Source organism: Uloborus diversus, chromosome 2, assembly GCF_026930045.1.
Source record: "Uloborus diversus isolate 005 chromosome 2, Udiv.v.3.1, whole genome shotgun sequence".
Classification (NCBI taxonomy): Eukaryota; Metazoa; Arthropoda; class Arachnida; order Araneae; family Uloboridae; genus Uloborus; species Uloborus diversus.
Genome location: NC_072732.1, coordinates 39,844,192 through 39,860,514, shown reverse-complemented (window position 1 = coordinate 39,860,514; position 16,323 = coordinate 39,844,192). Strand labels below are relative to the sequence as shown.

Here is a 16,323-nt window from a genome sequence, read left to right as displayed (position 1 = left end):
GTTAATTAATTTTTATTTTTATTATTGTTTTCAAGACATCTTTCTTTTTTCCTACTTTGAAGTAAAAGCAACAATTGAACTTAAAGTGATGTTTGTTTTGCTTTAGTATTTGGTTGCATTTGATGAAATGTAAAATTTTTGGCAGGATGCTACAGAAAGGCTGAAGATACTTTCTGCTAACAACGATAAATTAACTGAAAACAATAAACATTTACAAACAGAAATTGCAAAACTGAAAAAAGAGCATGCTGTTGAGAAGTCGAAGGCTATTGAAAAGTAAGAGAATAGTTTTTGTATGAACAGCAATTTTTTTTCCTCTCTTTTCCCCTCCTTTATTATTTCTATGAAAAATTTCATTTTTGAAGTATGTTAATGAGATGCGATTACTATAATTTTTTATGCATATCGTTCCCGATATTACGAGGCTTGTTTTTAAAGTAAGTTCCGTTTAGAAATAAAAAAAAGAACGAGTATAGATAGAGCAAAGACATTTATTGCACAAAAATCTACCGCCCTTACGCTATATTTTGACATTGCTCCAGTGATTTTCCAAGCATTTGTCATAGCGTGGTACAGGTTTTTGTATACCTATTCGTACAAATTTGCCGCCTGTGTAGACGACCATGAGAACTCTTACAGGGCTTTAGCTGGGACGTTTTTGAACATCCTCTGGTCTGCCCCCACCTCGCTCTCAGCAACTTTTATTTGTTTCGGCATCTAAAGTCCTTCCTAGGTGGTCTGTGGCACAACAGCAATAATGAGCTCGGAGAACATGTTACCCCATGGTTGACTACACAGGCAGCAATTTTCTACGAATAGGTATACAAAAATCTGCACCACGCTATGACAAATGCTTGGAAAATCACGCGAGCAGTGTCGAAATGTAGCGTAAGGGTGGTAGATTTTTTTTGCAATAAATGTCTTTGCTTTATCTGTTCTCGTTCTTTTTTTATTTCAAAACGGACCTTACTTTAAAAACGTCCCTCGTATTATCATTACCAAACGTTCTAGATGTTCCTCATTTAGTAAAGCTGCTTCCAAAAAAATGCGGCATACGTCAGAGAGCACATAATCTAACTTTGCCCCCGAACCTAGAGGGTCTTTTGGTTCAGTGGTTAAAGCACTGGGTTAGCATCAGAAAGGTCCGTGGTTCAAATCCCGACACGGACAACCATCGTCCACCTCATGATGATCCCGTATGCCGCAAAAGTTATCAGCCCAAAATTAAAGATTTTTTCGGTTTAGAATTTTAATTTATGTCATACCCTTGTTGGAGTCTGCATTCTGCCCATGGAAGATATGCTTTTGGGAAGTTAACTATGATTTTGTAGTATTCTTTTTGTGTTTGCTTTACTTAATTATTGTTTTTTATAACAAAGTAATAAATTTAAATGAATTAAAAAAAGAGACTTGCTAGTCCCTAAGACGTTGCAGGATATTCTTCTATTCTCTTTCGTATTCTACATTTTATCTACACATTTTCAAGACTTTCTCTACATATCGCTAAGCCTTAAGTTTTTAAAAGTGTATTTGTATGGTGAAATAAACATTTAATATAAACAAGTAACCTTAGGATTTTTTATTCTAATGGGCTACATTACCTAAGCAAATGCCATGTTAGGCAATAAAGGGGAGAAAAGAGCTAATATAAATTTACTGTGAAAAGTAAGGTTGAGAACTGAAAAAAAAAAGTGCATCCCACACTAGATTCCTTTTTTGGGGAGCAAAGATGGCCAAATTCTTCTCTTAAAAGGATAAGCAGCAAGTGGGGCTGCGAGACACACCTCCCTGCTGTAGAATATGCTGCTTTCTTTATCATTTTTTTCCTTTCATTTTTTAATTTATATAATTTTTTGCTTTGCTTATTTTTTAATCCTTTTTCTTTCCAGATACCGAGAAAAATTCATGGAGAGCCATGAAAGTGCTATTAAAAAGATTAAGGACTTGCACAATCAAGATTTAAAAGTTGTCCGTGAGCAATACGAGCATAAAATAACTCAGCTTGAGTATGTTTTTATTGTTGCTGCTTTTAATCTAATGCTATTCAATTGAAGGGCTCAGGGCAGAAATGTGACAAGCAGCTAGGAGTAACTTTTCGATGAAAATTTTTGTTTCTCATAACTAAAATTGAAATAAATATGACAATATATTATGGCATTTGGAGAAAAAAATAACTGGTTTTAGTATTGCAGAATATAGAATGTATAATACCTCTTAAAAATTCAACAAATATTTTTTTTAAGTTGGAAATCGGCCTGATGAAATTCACATCATGTAGCTTATCACATTCTTTCCCCGAGCGCTTCAGTTTAATTTCTGGAGCAATAAGCCATGTCATTTGACATTCTGTGAATCTATACAGATACTAAATCTTCACTACTAATGTGCTACTCGTAGTGATGGGCATAATCGAGATCTTTTGATGATCGAGATCTCGGGAATCAAGTACTTCTGATAATTGAGTGATTGCTAATCGAGACCTTTTCAAGTCGATCACTGAAGTGATTGATAATCGAGAACTCGAGCAATTGATGATCGAGATCTTCCGAATCAAGTGCTTGAGTGATTGACTGCTTGAGATCTTCCAAATCGAGTACTCGAGCGATTGACTCCTTGAGATCTTTGAAATTGAGCACTCGAGCGATTGACTTCTCCAGATCTTTTGAATCGAGTACTGGAGCAGTTGACTTCTCGAGATCTTTTAAATAGAGATCTCGAAATCGTCAATTCAAGAGCTCGAAATGTTTAAATCGAGTTCTCAAGATCGTTCAATTTGTGATCTCGAGATGTTTAAGTCGAGTTCTTGACTATTATCTAGACTTCCTGATTTTTCCAGAATCAAATTTTGGGTTACAGGGGAGCCCGCAAAGTGTGTTCATGGGGCAGACTACGCCAATAAAATTTTGAAGGGGGGAGGGGGTGAGAGTGTCTTTTAAATCTAATTAAGAGGGCGGGGGCTCTTGTCCTAGGAGTTGCTCCGTAATATTTGAGAGGGTGCGCCATCACTCTTGAGGGGGGGATGGGGGAGTGGGCAACTCTGACTTCTTGAACAGTCGACTTCTTGAATTGTCTCTGCAGGGTTGCGCACGAGGGGAAGGGGTATCATCAAGCTCGTCATTTTGGGGAAGGGGACCACCTTGGCTCTCGCCGGTCTGAGGGAGGAGGGATTTTCCGTAGCATTTGAGGTGGTGCGCTATCCTCTCCATCTTTCATAGCAAGGGCCCCAAAAAGGAAACCTTTGCCTTTTGAATCGGGTTGTTTTCTTGAAATGTTTTTACTTCTTGAGTGATTCATTCGAACAAATATGATTCTCAGTTCTCATTTGCTTACTTTGAATTGGGATCCACCATAACAACTTTAAACTTTATTTCTTCACGCAGAGGAGAAGGCAGCGACTAAATCTCCTACGGGTATGCTTGAGGGTAAAAGGTTGCTTGTATGGAATGGACATTGGAGGGCCGCTGGGGATAGGTTTCAAAACTTCAAGCTTTATAAAATCTTTTTAATTTGATATAATTTAAAAGCTAATTACAGTAATGATTTATAAAACTTCTTCCTAAAGGAAGGATCTGAAACAAAATTTATCCTGGCACTTAAGCAAGATGTGAATAAGCCTTCCCCCCCCCCCCCCCCCCCCCCCCCCCCCCCCCCCGGGTTGACAAGAAATCAAGTCAGATTAATTGGCCTTCCCTTGAAGAGGCTTGGTTCGAAATCTGAGTGGTACAAATTTGACAAGTTTTACGGGAGAAAGGGGCCGGAGATCAAACTAACAAGGAGCCAGTCTTTGCTCTCGGTGAAATTTAATAGACGTTTGTTTTGCACATAAATTTGTGTATTTTAGAGTCATTCAATAAAAGAGTTAGCGATTGGATACAAGCCTTTAAATGAACGACTATGGGAAGCTACTTGCACTTTATATTCTGCTGAAGATAATCAGTCGTCAACCTGAAATATTCGGGTTAATTTCAAGTCTATGTAAGTCGGATTTTGTTTTGTGCTGAATTCATTCTTTTTGGTTTTTCATTTGATTCTCATGTGAATGAGTGACAAGCGTTTCACTTATTAATGCATTGTTTTACTTTTTAAGTGTTCATTGTTATTATGTTAACTTATTTATTTACTGCATTATTGATTAATCTACACCCTAAATATATAAAGAAACTTTCAGATTCATAATAATAAATGTCTTTTGAAGGGGTCTGACAGGAGATTCTTACAATTACAAGAAAGTACTGGCTTGATTGAAGTACATTTGTACGCTACATGTGTAGTGCATTTACAAAGGGAAAATCAATGAACCAGCTCAAAGCCGGGAGTAGGAATTTCCGATGACACCATTTACATTTCAGCTTGCACTTGACTAATGAACTGTACTGCTTTGTAAGGAGTAGGTCAAAAATTCCATCTCCCATGATCCACTTCCTCCCCCCTCCCCCTACAGAAGGCATTTTCTTATCGTGGTTTGAAAATACCTGTAATGAGCCGGCTCTTTTGGTCAGTGTAAACGGTTATTGGCTAATAATAACGACGGTCAGTTAATAATGAAGGTGAAGTAGTCTCCTCTTCTTTTTATTGATGTCAAAATATTTTTCACCATTAATCTGAATTTTTCATGCAAGTTGAAATTATGAATACTTATGCTTTCTTTCAGGATTACTCACAAATAAGTACCAATTCATCTATTTAACTAATTTAATTATTTAACATTGTGTTAAAATATGACACAATGTATTACATATTGATAGAGATTTTTAAAAGGTGAAATGGCTTTTAATGCACAAAGAAAACTTATTTCTTGTAATAACTCATTGAATATGAGCAGTGGCTGTGATTTGGAGGGGGGGGGGGTATGACCCCACCCCTTTTTATGGTTACTTAATTATTTTATTTTCCAATTTAGAAACCAAAGCTAGAAATTATATAAAAAAAGCAAAAATGTCAAAATTTTCAGAACATAATTATTTTTTACTTTGAATATCTGTTTATGAAACAGTATTTAGCGCACGCAGTAACTTTTAGTTTGTGTATTCATTGTTTAGATATTAATAAATAAATAATTTTACTTGAAAACAAGCCATACTTGTTCGATGAAGTTTGTAACATCTCAAAAAACTTTGGGGTAAATAATGTAAGTCTAATTCATGTCTAAGTGTTTCTTCGAGGAAAGTTATTGTGTACGAAATTCATCAATTTCTTAATAAAAACTAGAGTTTAGTTGCAAGATTTACGTCAATTACCACTCATGTGCTCTTAAAATCAGCCACAGCAAATTTTTATACTTTTCTCTCTCTCTCTTTTTTTTTCATTTTTTTTTGCTTAAAAGTCTTAAGGCTTTTAGTTGTCTTTTTTTTGCCCCCGCCCCCTTTATTTTCCAATCGTCGCCCCTGAATATGAGCTATAACAGGGTGACGAGAGATCAGGGAGATCAAGAAAAAGTCAGAGAACTTTATCACTCAGGGAAATATCAGGGAATTTTGAAAAAATAACAAAAATCCAGGGGAAATTCATCAAATGAAGAAAAAAAAAATCCTTGCAAAATGAAATTACTTTGATTCCCTGCGATTTTTCAGCCAATTATTTGTTTTAAAAAAGTAAAATTAAAGCGGTGCGATCATACAGTGCCGCATATTTGTGCATCTTTTTTCCTCAAGGCAGGCCCGGCTCCTGGGGTAAGCGACCTAGCTGGTCGCCTAAGGTGGCAGATTTTAGGGGTGGCAAATTTTGAGGTTGAAGCTTTTTTTATTTTTAAGTATGAGTATCTGTTCCAGCGTAATAACATTCACTGCTTCAGTGTAAAAAATAATAATAATTTAGAGTGCATACCAGTAAAGTATGAAAAAAAAATGTCACAAAAACAAATTGCCAATTACAGCAGATACGTGTTTCGGCGTTATAAGGAATGCCTTTTTCAATGCAAAAAGTAATGAGCTTATGGATGAAAAGACATCCGACAAAAGCCAAGAGCAGATAAGCATGTGCTTGGATATGCAAAACATAGTTTGGATTTTAACTAGAAATTTATTTTAATTTTAGAGGCAGCAAATTGCGTGATTTAAAAATCTTTTGAAAATATTAATATCAGTTTCAGTGCCATAAGATGCACTACTTTAATGTTAAAAAAGACATTTTAAAGTGTGTACCAGTGCTTGGCTATGCAAAACCCTGTTTGGAATTAAAAACTCACTTTTCTTTTAAGCACTTCGCTATTATTTTTGTTTTATTAATATATTATTATTTTACATAATTATTATTGTTATTATTCAATGGGGGGGGGCATTGTCAATATTGCCTAGGGCGGCAGAGCTACTAGAACCGACTCTGCTCAAGGTCAAAGTATTCAATCTTAGGATGAGCTTCCTAAAGAGCATGTCACACGAGAGAAATTATAGGAAATCGCATCCGCAATAGCAACTGTCAATGCTATCTGGAATTGGTTTTTCGGACGGGAAGGCTGAAAAGTTAAATAATAATAATATTAATTTGTTACATAATCTGATTTTACAATTTGTTTCTCATAATTACATGTTTTCTTTTCTTTAGAATTAACTAAAAGGAAGTGCAAAAAATATATTTATTTGATGTTGCAACTTGCTTCTTTTTTTTTTTTTTCATTAAATCAAAACTTTTTTTAAAAATGGTTCGTACCATTATTAAACAACTGTTTAAAATTAAAGAGTAAAGCATGAAGGAAGTAAGATCTTTCAGATTGAAGCATCAAGAATTGTATATTGTGGGGAGTTTTTCAAAGGGAGTAAAAATATTTACTTTTTTAATAATTCTCACAAATTTTTATCCTATTTTTAGGACTGACATTGGTATATTTAAATTTGTTTACCGCCAACTTTCATGACGGTAAACCTGTTAAAATGTTTCATTTCATGTTTTGTTTGTTTTACAGGAAAGAAATACAATCTTTGAATGACGGTATATATGAAGCTAAAGCACAGTATATAAAAATGAGTGATGAAAATAAAGCATTGCAGACAAAGATTGAGAATATGTCTAAACCAAAGCAAATGCATGATATTGAAGCAAAACTTGCTGCAGAGTATGAGAAAAAAATTGTTCAATGTGAGTAAATCCTAAGATGACAAGTATAATTTTTTCCTTGTGAATGATTAAAATACTTAAAAAATTTCTTAAGTATAGGTCTAACTTCACAAAATTCTAAAGAAAAACTAGTTTGCTGGTTAAAATTGCTGACTATGTGTGACATCTTGTTTTAGTTGGGTATATTTGATTTATTTTAATACATTTAAATTGCATGAGCTGTTCAATAAAAAGGAAAAAAATATGAATGTAATAGTGGTTGTTGTAGAAGAGTGGTGCCCAACCTACATCCTGCATGCCACTTCGAGCCCACAAAGCTGATCCATGTAGCCCATGGTTTTGTTCAATGTCACGAATCGAAAAGCACGATTAGTGACAATGTCATAAATTTGAAGCCAAATGTTCAGAAATCAGCTTCTGAAAAATGTACATTTAGTAAAATAAGAATGAAGTAATAATAAAAATGATTGGTTTGTAATTTTCTTTCCTTTATCCTTGTTATTTAGAAAAGAATGAAATATTTAGAAATTTTCATGTATGTTCTGGCCCAGGAGAATGATTTTAATACAAGGTGTGACTCTAGGGCAGCGTTTCTTAAATTGTGTTCTGCGGAACCCCAGGGTTCCATGGAGCTCTGTGAGGGGTTACGTGAGACACGAATGTTATCTTTTCACACATTTCAAATTTTTAACTCGAAAATATCGATAAAAATAATGCCTTTTCAATTTTAAAGGTAAATTCCATTTTACTTTCGTATACTAATCTGAGCACTATTACTCATCACTTCTCACCTCATGGCTCAAAAAGTAGCCTAAAAATGCGTTTTAAAAACTTTAATTTTGAAAAAATTCTGGAAGAAGCTATTGAAAAGTGATTTCAATGTTGAAAAAGTTTCGGGAGGTCATCCCAAACTCTTTTTCCTACAACATTACCAAATATTTCCTAAAATTACAATTTTTACTTCAATTTCAAATTTTCTGCTCTTCATACTAGCCACTCTCTCAGTATCTATGACAGCAGTTGAAAGAAGAATTTCAATATTTAACTAGTAAGGACCAATTTAAGAAGAAGTACTCTGTCGTGATAAGCACAAAAGTCATATCTGTACTTTTTATTAAAATTGATTTATTGTCACGAGGTGGTTCTCAACTCATTTTCCTTATACGATGCAATGCTTGTGGATGGGAAATATTTTTTAAAAATCCTGAAAAAGTGGAACTTGAATCAAATGCGCGTAAAACTTTGAAAAGCAGTTTCTTATTTTGAGCTTAGCTGCAGATACGACTTTTGTGCTAAACACGCGGTACTAGTCAAGAGCATCTAAATGTTCTAGCTCTGTCCGAGTCTGTCACACAGTGACAACAAAGACTTTGATTTATAAAAAAAATAAAAACTTGTTGAAAAATAAGAGGCATTTTAATTTTTAAGAATGAAAAACTTTTTCTGTGTACATTTATGTGAATTATTGACACTATTGTAGGTAAAACACATTAGTTATTCTAGTCCTAATAAGAAAACAATCACATACTCAGAATCAAAAATAGAAGTGCAATGGTATTCTACAATAACAATTATCAATAATTAGGATGATCTATAAAGAATTCTATTTAATTAAAAATTTAATGATGAATGGTTCATGTGATAGTCTCTCAGAAGTCCCTCTGAAACAGATTCCTGACTATGCCACTGTAAACTTTTGACGAAAAACCAGGGGTTCCAGTAAAACAGTGAGCATTAAAAAGGGTTCCACTAATCAAAGAAATTAAGAAACACTGCTCTAGGGGAAAGAAAGGGTTGGGCACCACTGGTGTAAAATATATTATACTTTGTACTATGTATTGCTTTTCCTCATATAGTGTAACAGCATTTAATAGAAGCATTAAAAAAAACTTGTGCTATAAGATGATATTATAATTGGTTATATAGTAATGCAGTGACCTTTCTGGCATAAGCGCCTCAATCGTGGCAGTAATTTGTAGTGTCACCCCCCCCCCCCCCGTTCCAAACAAAAAAAGTCTTTTAATGTTGTATGTAAATATGAAATTAGTACATATTTCGGAAATAACCCATTTAACTATAATGTATCTGAAACTTAACTTAGCTAATATACATTGAAAGACTAATAAAAATTATGGATGCATTGTTTGATAAACTTGCCCCAAAAATTAAATATATAACATTTTATATATTAAATGTAGTTTAAAACATTTCAAAAATATTTTCATAATGGAAGTATTTTTATTTTTCATACTTAAATTCATTTTAGGTATCATCTCTCAGAAGGATTTTACCCTGGGTAGACCATTTCCTAGTGACGCTACTGTGTGATGTAATATTTAAGGTGGAAAAATATTTTGTCTTTCATTATAAATCATGAAAGTTCTTTGTACCTACTACAGTGGAGTCTCAATAATTAACAGTCCCTAAAGACTGGCTTAAACTTTTGAGGTGTGGGAAGCTCTCACAGCCTTCTCATTAGTTTGGGACCCAATGAAAACTTTGAGATAAACGAATATTCAAGTGATAAAGCTCCAAGTTATTGAGTGTTGACTGCAATTGTTCTTATGCTAAATCAGTATTGCATATTTTGGTTATAAATATAATATTCTTTGACTTAAAACTAAGTTTCTTAGTGTCCAGTTTCTTCTACTATCTTTTGATTTTATGTTTTCAATGCATTAAAGTAAAAAAATATTATTTCAAGTAATTTTCATTATTTGCAGTAAAAGAACAGGACCAAAAGAGTAAGGAAGACTGGGCTAAGCAGAAAATGTGTGTAGTTATGGATTATATCAATACTCAAAAGAAACAGCTTGATGAAGAGTTTCAGAAACATTTAGCTGAGGTATATATATACATTTCTTATTTGTTTTTAAAGGGCTCCTTGCCAGATACTCAGTAAGCAGCAGCTGTTTATTAAAAAAAGGCTTGTTTAGAACTTTCCTCTATAAAATGATGATTAGAAAAGACAAAATCAAAGATTTCATAAGAAATTTTTAAATGAAGAAATAGAAAAGCTGAGATATAAATAGAAGTTTTTCTTCAGCTACCATAGGTTGAAAGGAGTGACTAATTAAAATTTATTGGGAAGTAAGATGCATGCTTATGTTGTATTACATTTAGATATGCAGCTGGCTATGTTGTATTGCAGTTAGACTTGATGCAGGGTGGCGACAGATCAGGGAAAAGTCAGGGAACTTTATTAATCAGGGAAATATCAGGGAATTTCGAAAAAATAGCAAAAAATCAGGGAAAATTGTTTTTATGAAGTTTTTTTTTTTTTTTTTTTGCTTTACAAAATTAAGTATCCTTATTCCCTACGCATTTTTGGCCAATTATCTGTTAAAAAAAAAAAAAGTAAAATTAATGAGGTGCAATTATACACTGCCGCATATTTGTACATCTTTTTTCCTCAACGTCAAAGTATTGAACCTTACTTATTAACCACAGGATGAACTTCCTAAGATTGCTTATGCGTCATGCCCATGTTAGGTTGTTTATTTCACCTAGCTTGAAATAACCTTTCACGCTTTTAATGCGAGGTAAAATAAACAACCATACAGGCAAAGAGGAAGCCTTCATTAATGCCTTAGCTCCTTTGCCTTTATTCCATTGACTCGAAGTGATTAGCGTACTGTAATCACGATTTCAAGAAGAAATCTTTGGTTTTTGAATTAATACTGATAAAAGCTTAAAAGTTATTACTTCTTCATTTTTTAAATTTAATTGCTAAAACTAAACTTTCAATCAAAAAAACTTTGTTTTTTAACGTTATACTATTTGCTGTCGCCGCAGATTATAAGGATTTTCTTTTTTTCAGACTTAAATGATTCTTTTATTTTATAACCTTCTTTTATATATTTTGAAATTAACTAATTACTTTTTTTTTCTGTTTTTTTTTTCTTGCATTTCAAAGTTGTTTGATACAAAAGCAATCTAAGATTTTTTCTGTTACATACTTAAATCATTTGAAATAGAGTTAACTTGTATACTTAAGTAAATATCTTTATTTTTTATTGGGTCATTCCATAGTGACTAACGTAACATTCGCAGCTGATTTTCAAACTCTTTTTACTTACACCGGGAGTAAAAATAAATGTATTTTGATTTAATATGCAGATTTAAAATGTACAAGGTGACCATTTTTCATTTTTACCGAGAATTTGAAGCAAAATAAGTGCTGGCAGGTGTTTTTTCACCAAAAAAGGCATCGTGACTAACGTAACATTTTTGCAACCCTGAGAAACAATGCTTATGTTAAGAGGCAAATTTTTCTAAAACTTACGCATGCATTTAAAATTGGCCGATATATTTGTAAGAGGTAAACAATCCATTTTTAAAAATAAACTAGATTTGTTACAGATGAATCTTTTTTGGCCCTTAATGGTACTTTTACGATAAACTGTGTGTGACTAACGTAACCATCGAATAGCAAGCAATGAATGCGTATAAAAAACTTTTTATAATTAATTTCTTGCTCTTATATTACTTTTACACTTTTTAGGAACCTTTGTGTTGCATTATGGTTCTTTCTTTACTTTTTTTCTATATTAGTGTATGAAATTGAATGAAAGGATTCAGTTCAATTAACTCAATTTGAATGTGCGAAAAAAAATAAACAAATAAAAAAACTGCTTTTACAAACTGGTCAACATCATTCTTGGGCCAATTAAATCCTAAATATCTCTCTTTTAAAAAAATTAACTTTATGCAAATTGATAGTTTCACCGAATTCTAGTATTCTGCCAAAATACTAGTTATCTTCATAAGAAGCTCCGTAGTACTTTTCAAAGGTATATTATTTTTTTAAGGTTTACTGATTCATCGAACGAATAGTGTTGTGCATGCTTTTGAATTAAAATGTAATATTGAAAAAGAAATATTCGAATGCTTTTGCGGAATGCCTTTTAATTCCAGATATCACAGCAAATGTTTGAATTTCTAAATGATCATTCTTGCATTTCCTGAAATATATGGCAGCAACGCTTATTTTCACTGTATCATGTAACATCTTCAAATGTTTTCCAACGAGCAGCCATTACTTCATTTTAATAATAGGTGGAGATGTATTTTCTAAAAAATAGAGACGTTCTCCTTTGTTAAGACTGTATTTCCATTTACTTAATTCTTAAGCTTGGATTCTTGTGTTGAATGCACATTCAGCAGAGTACTCATTTTGCATTACTCACCTTTTTTCTTTTTTAATATTTCTTTAAATTGGAAGTGTCTTTATAAAGACCTTTAAAAAAGTATTTTTCTAAGTAAACAGAAGGTCTATACATTGTAATTTTACTGGTATTTTTCACCCTTTATATTTTAAATCAATATAGAATGCCTACGTATTCAAAATTGTTCATGAAAATGTACATTAAATTAAATAAATAAATTTTAAATATTAGCAGTCATTTTAAAAATGTTACGTTAGTCACATGCAAACTGTTACGTTAGTCACAGCTCAAATGTTACGTTAGTCACACTAATTATTTTATATCTACTGATACTGAAATAAATATTTTGCACTTTTTAAGTAGATATGACACAGATGTAAGAAAATAAAAAGTGCTGTTTGGTTCAATCATCTGATTTAGTTTTTAAGCAGAAAATAGTACATTTTCGTGACTAACGTAACATAAATATTTTCAGTGAAATAACCAAACTAATTAAAATACTTATCTTATAATGTATGCAAAAAGAACAGTCAATTTTATTGAGCTAACATCTAATCTTTTAGAATAAACATAGTTCTTTTAAAAAATTTGCAAAAATTTTTACATTACACAAGAAAACGTAGACGCATGTTTTTTGCACATGCTAAGCCTTTTCTACTTCCTCGCACGTTTAGAGCCAGAAGAAAAACACCGAATGAAATTTTCGAAAACTGTTACTGGATTAATGTACTAGAAAGTATGCTGAATGAAATGATAGGTCACAATTAAGGCTTTGTGGGAAAAAAAATTCTGATGTTGAGGTTGACATTTCTATGGAATGACCCTATTGTTAAAATGCTGTATTCATTCATTAAAACCTGTTCTTGATTAGAGAAAAGCTCCCTATGAATGGATGTCAAAAGGTTTCATCTGTTTTGCATAAATATGTCAATTTGTTATATAAGAATAACTACATTACTTCTATTCTTTCACTATTATTTGTTATTCTTGCAACAATTATTATAATGTTTGAAAATTTAGTTCAAAATAATTTCAAATACTTTTCAGTTCTACCATAAATACACATACGTTTTTAAGAGTGAGTTTAATAGTTTCTTAAAATTCTTATGCTAAGTGGTTTCTGGAAGCAAAGTATCTTTCCATTGTAGAAGAATTTAATATACTGTTTTGTCGTTCCCCCCCCCCCCCCCCAAAAAAATTGACTTGATATTTTTTTTTTTTTTTTTTTGCCATTTTGTTGAAAAAGTAGCATTTTTTTTAAATATATCTTTTGTTCATCAACTTTACACAACTTAAAACGTTTAAATTACTGTATTTTATACAAACATACAATGGATTTCAAGTAGAGCAAAGAAAGGAAACGATTACTATTGGTAACGTAAATCAGGGAAATTTGGTGAACTTAATCAGGGAAAAGTCAGGGAACTTTTTTCACATTTCCTGTCGCCACCCTGTGATGTGTTTACGTTAAATATCCAATAAACAATTTTTTTTTTTTTTTTTTAATCTACTCTGAAAGTGTTCTTACAAGTTATAACCTTTATTTTATTATATGATAAGCATTTCTATGGAATAAACAATTTTATTTAATTATATTATTCATAGTGCAATATTTCATTTGTAATATGGTAAATTCCAGATTTTAATAACCTAAAAACCATCTAAGAATTTCCTAAAGTTTTGATAATATCAAATTTTATAAAGTGAAATTGGTATGATAAATTTTCATCAAAATTTAAAATATTAAATGCTGAAATGTTAAAAATGTATTGATGTCTGGCATGTTAATATTTTGAAAATTTTAATGATTTTTTTACGTTTGCTATGCATCAGAAAGTGGAACAAGACCATTTTTGAAACACATAAAAATAATGGTAATGATAGATAAAACTTAGCATGAACTATGAACTTTTTATTTGTTTACAATGTAGGATCAAAAAAAATCAGAATCCTAAATATTTACGAGATGGAAGTTTTGGTTCCTCATTAATAAAACTGAAATTGATACACAAAAATTTTAATAATGACAAAAACATGAATTTCCGTCCAGAACTAAACATGCCTAATTTGCGGTATACCAACATCAACTTTCTAGTATCTAATTAATATTCTCTTAATTGGCTAAGACTGCAAATTATGCCAAACATAACTTCTTCACATTTTAAGCCAATTGCTAGAAAAAAAATGCCTCCCTCATCTGATGAAATAAATAAAGGAATAAAAGTACAGTCGGTTCTCTATTTAACAACTCTCTAGGGACCATAAAAAATGGCCCTTAAGTAGAATTTGTCCTTAAATAGAATGCTCCTGAAATTACAGTGGAACATTCGGGACCGCAAAAAGCACCTTTAAACACAAAAGGTCGTTAAATAGAGTGTCGTTAAACAAAGGACCAACTGCAGTAGCACCTTTTAAACAATGCAGCTAATATATTTTTTCCCATAAAAAAGCTTATAAAAATAAATACATTTTATCAAAAAAAAAGTTCTTTCTTTCAAGTATAAATAGTGATGTGGATCGGGTAAATACCCAGCGGGTAGGTAAATATTTTTTGGATATTTACCCAAAGCATGGGTAAATACCCAAAAACTGGGTATTTTACAAAAAAAAATGCAAAAAGTGAATGAGAAATTTTTTTTTTTTTAAATCTAAATATGAAATAATTGGTAAAACTGATACATACATATGTATTACACAGTTTATAATATTTTTTATTAAAAGACTTAATGAAATTATAAAAGAAACATATCGTGAACCAAAGAATCTTTCTTTTCAATGCCATAATTGGAGAAGATATTTGCTTTTTTTTATTGTAACCAGTTAAGCTTTTTACTTTTTGTAGAATGGCTTTTTATATGTGAAATTTGGCTATCAACATTGATTAGGCATATCCGACACATTTAATGTGAATATCATATTAGCTTGCTGAGTTGTTTCACACAATAATTCTTTAAATATGTGATCAAAATACAAATTTTAGGGAAAAATTTATTGTTCTGTATATGGTTATTTATGCAGGGTGTTCTGTTTTAACCTGCAAAACCTTTATTTTTGCAACCGTTAGTCCTAGATGCATACTTCCAGTTGCAAAAATATTCAAAATCAGATGCAGAGTAAAGATATTGAAAGTTTGAAGAAAAAATTAAAATGAGTCAAAAACTACAAAATTTAACTTTTTATACTTCCCTAGGTCCTCTAACTTATATTTAGAGAAATAATCTGCATTTAAAACTTACTGACACAAAAAAACTTGACATTTGTGCAATCAAAACTCAAGGAGATATTCCATTTGAAAGTTTTAAGGGACCATGCATAAGATGAGATCAGAACTTATTACCCTTTCAGAAGAATGATAGGTTGGCGAAGTAAAAAACACAAGGTATTTACATTTTTCATTTCTATTCAAAAATTCATGCAAATGTTATGCCGTGATACGCAAAACCTTGAACAATTTGAAAAACCACACTCTGCACACATATAATTTTATATAAACACTCATTAACTGCTATATTTTCCCTCAAAAGATGTTACTGAGGGCGAGTGTAAAGTGGTGTAAGTCACAAAACGCTGCGTTTCATATCTCAGTGAATATTGGTCGTACTAATGTCAAACTTTTTTTGTAATTGTTTTTCAACGGAGATTATTTCCCTAAATATAAGTCAGAGGACCTGGGGCCCATGTAAAAAGTTAAAATTTGTATTTTTTTACTCATTTTTATTACTTTCTTCTATATCTAATATATAGAAGAAAGTATTGGATTCATGCAAATTTTCGAATTTGGAATTTTGACGGATTCGAACGTTTTGAGGTGTGCTGAGTCCATTTCGACTATTTTTGGAAAATGTCTGTCTGTCTCTGTGTGTATGTATGTGTGTCCGTGTGTGTGTGTGTCACGTCTGTGTGTGACCAGTTTTTTTGTGGCCGCTCTACAGCAAAAACTACCGCATGAAATCGAACGAAATTTGGTGCACATATGTGCCCCTATGTGAACTTGTGCCCATTGGTTTTTTGCTCGAATTCCTCCAAGGGGGGTGGAGCAATGGGACGTTTTTTGAGTTACGCATGCTTGCTATTCCACAGGAAGTAACTGGCGGAATCAAACAAA

The 16,323-nt window shown here is 32.1% G+C and overlaps 1 protein-coding gene across 1 annotated transcript in view; it reads left to right on the top strand.

Moving 5' to 3' along the window:
• The window catches only part of LOC129235231 (desmin-like), a 49,800-nt gene that overhangs the window by 15,331 nt on the left and 18,146 nt on the right, over positions 1 to 16,323 (top strand). The window lies entirely within an intron of this gene.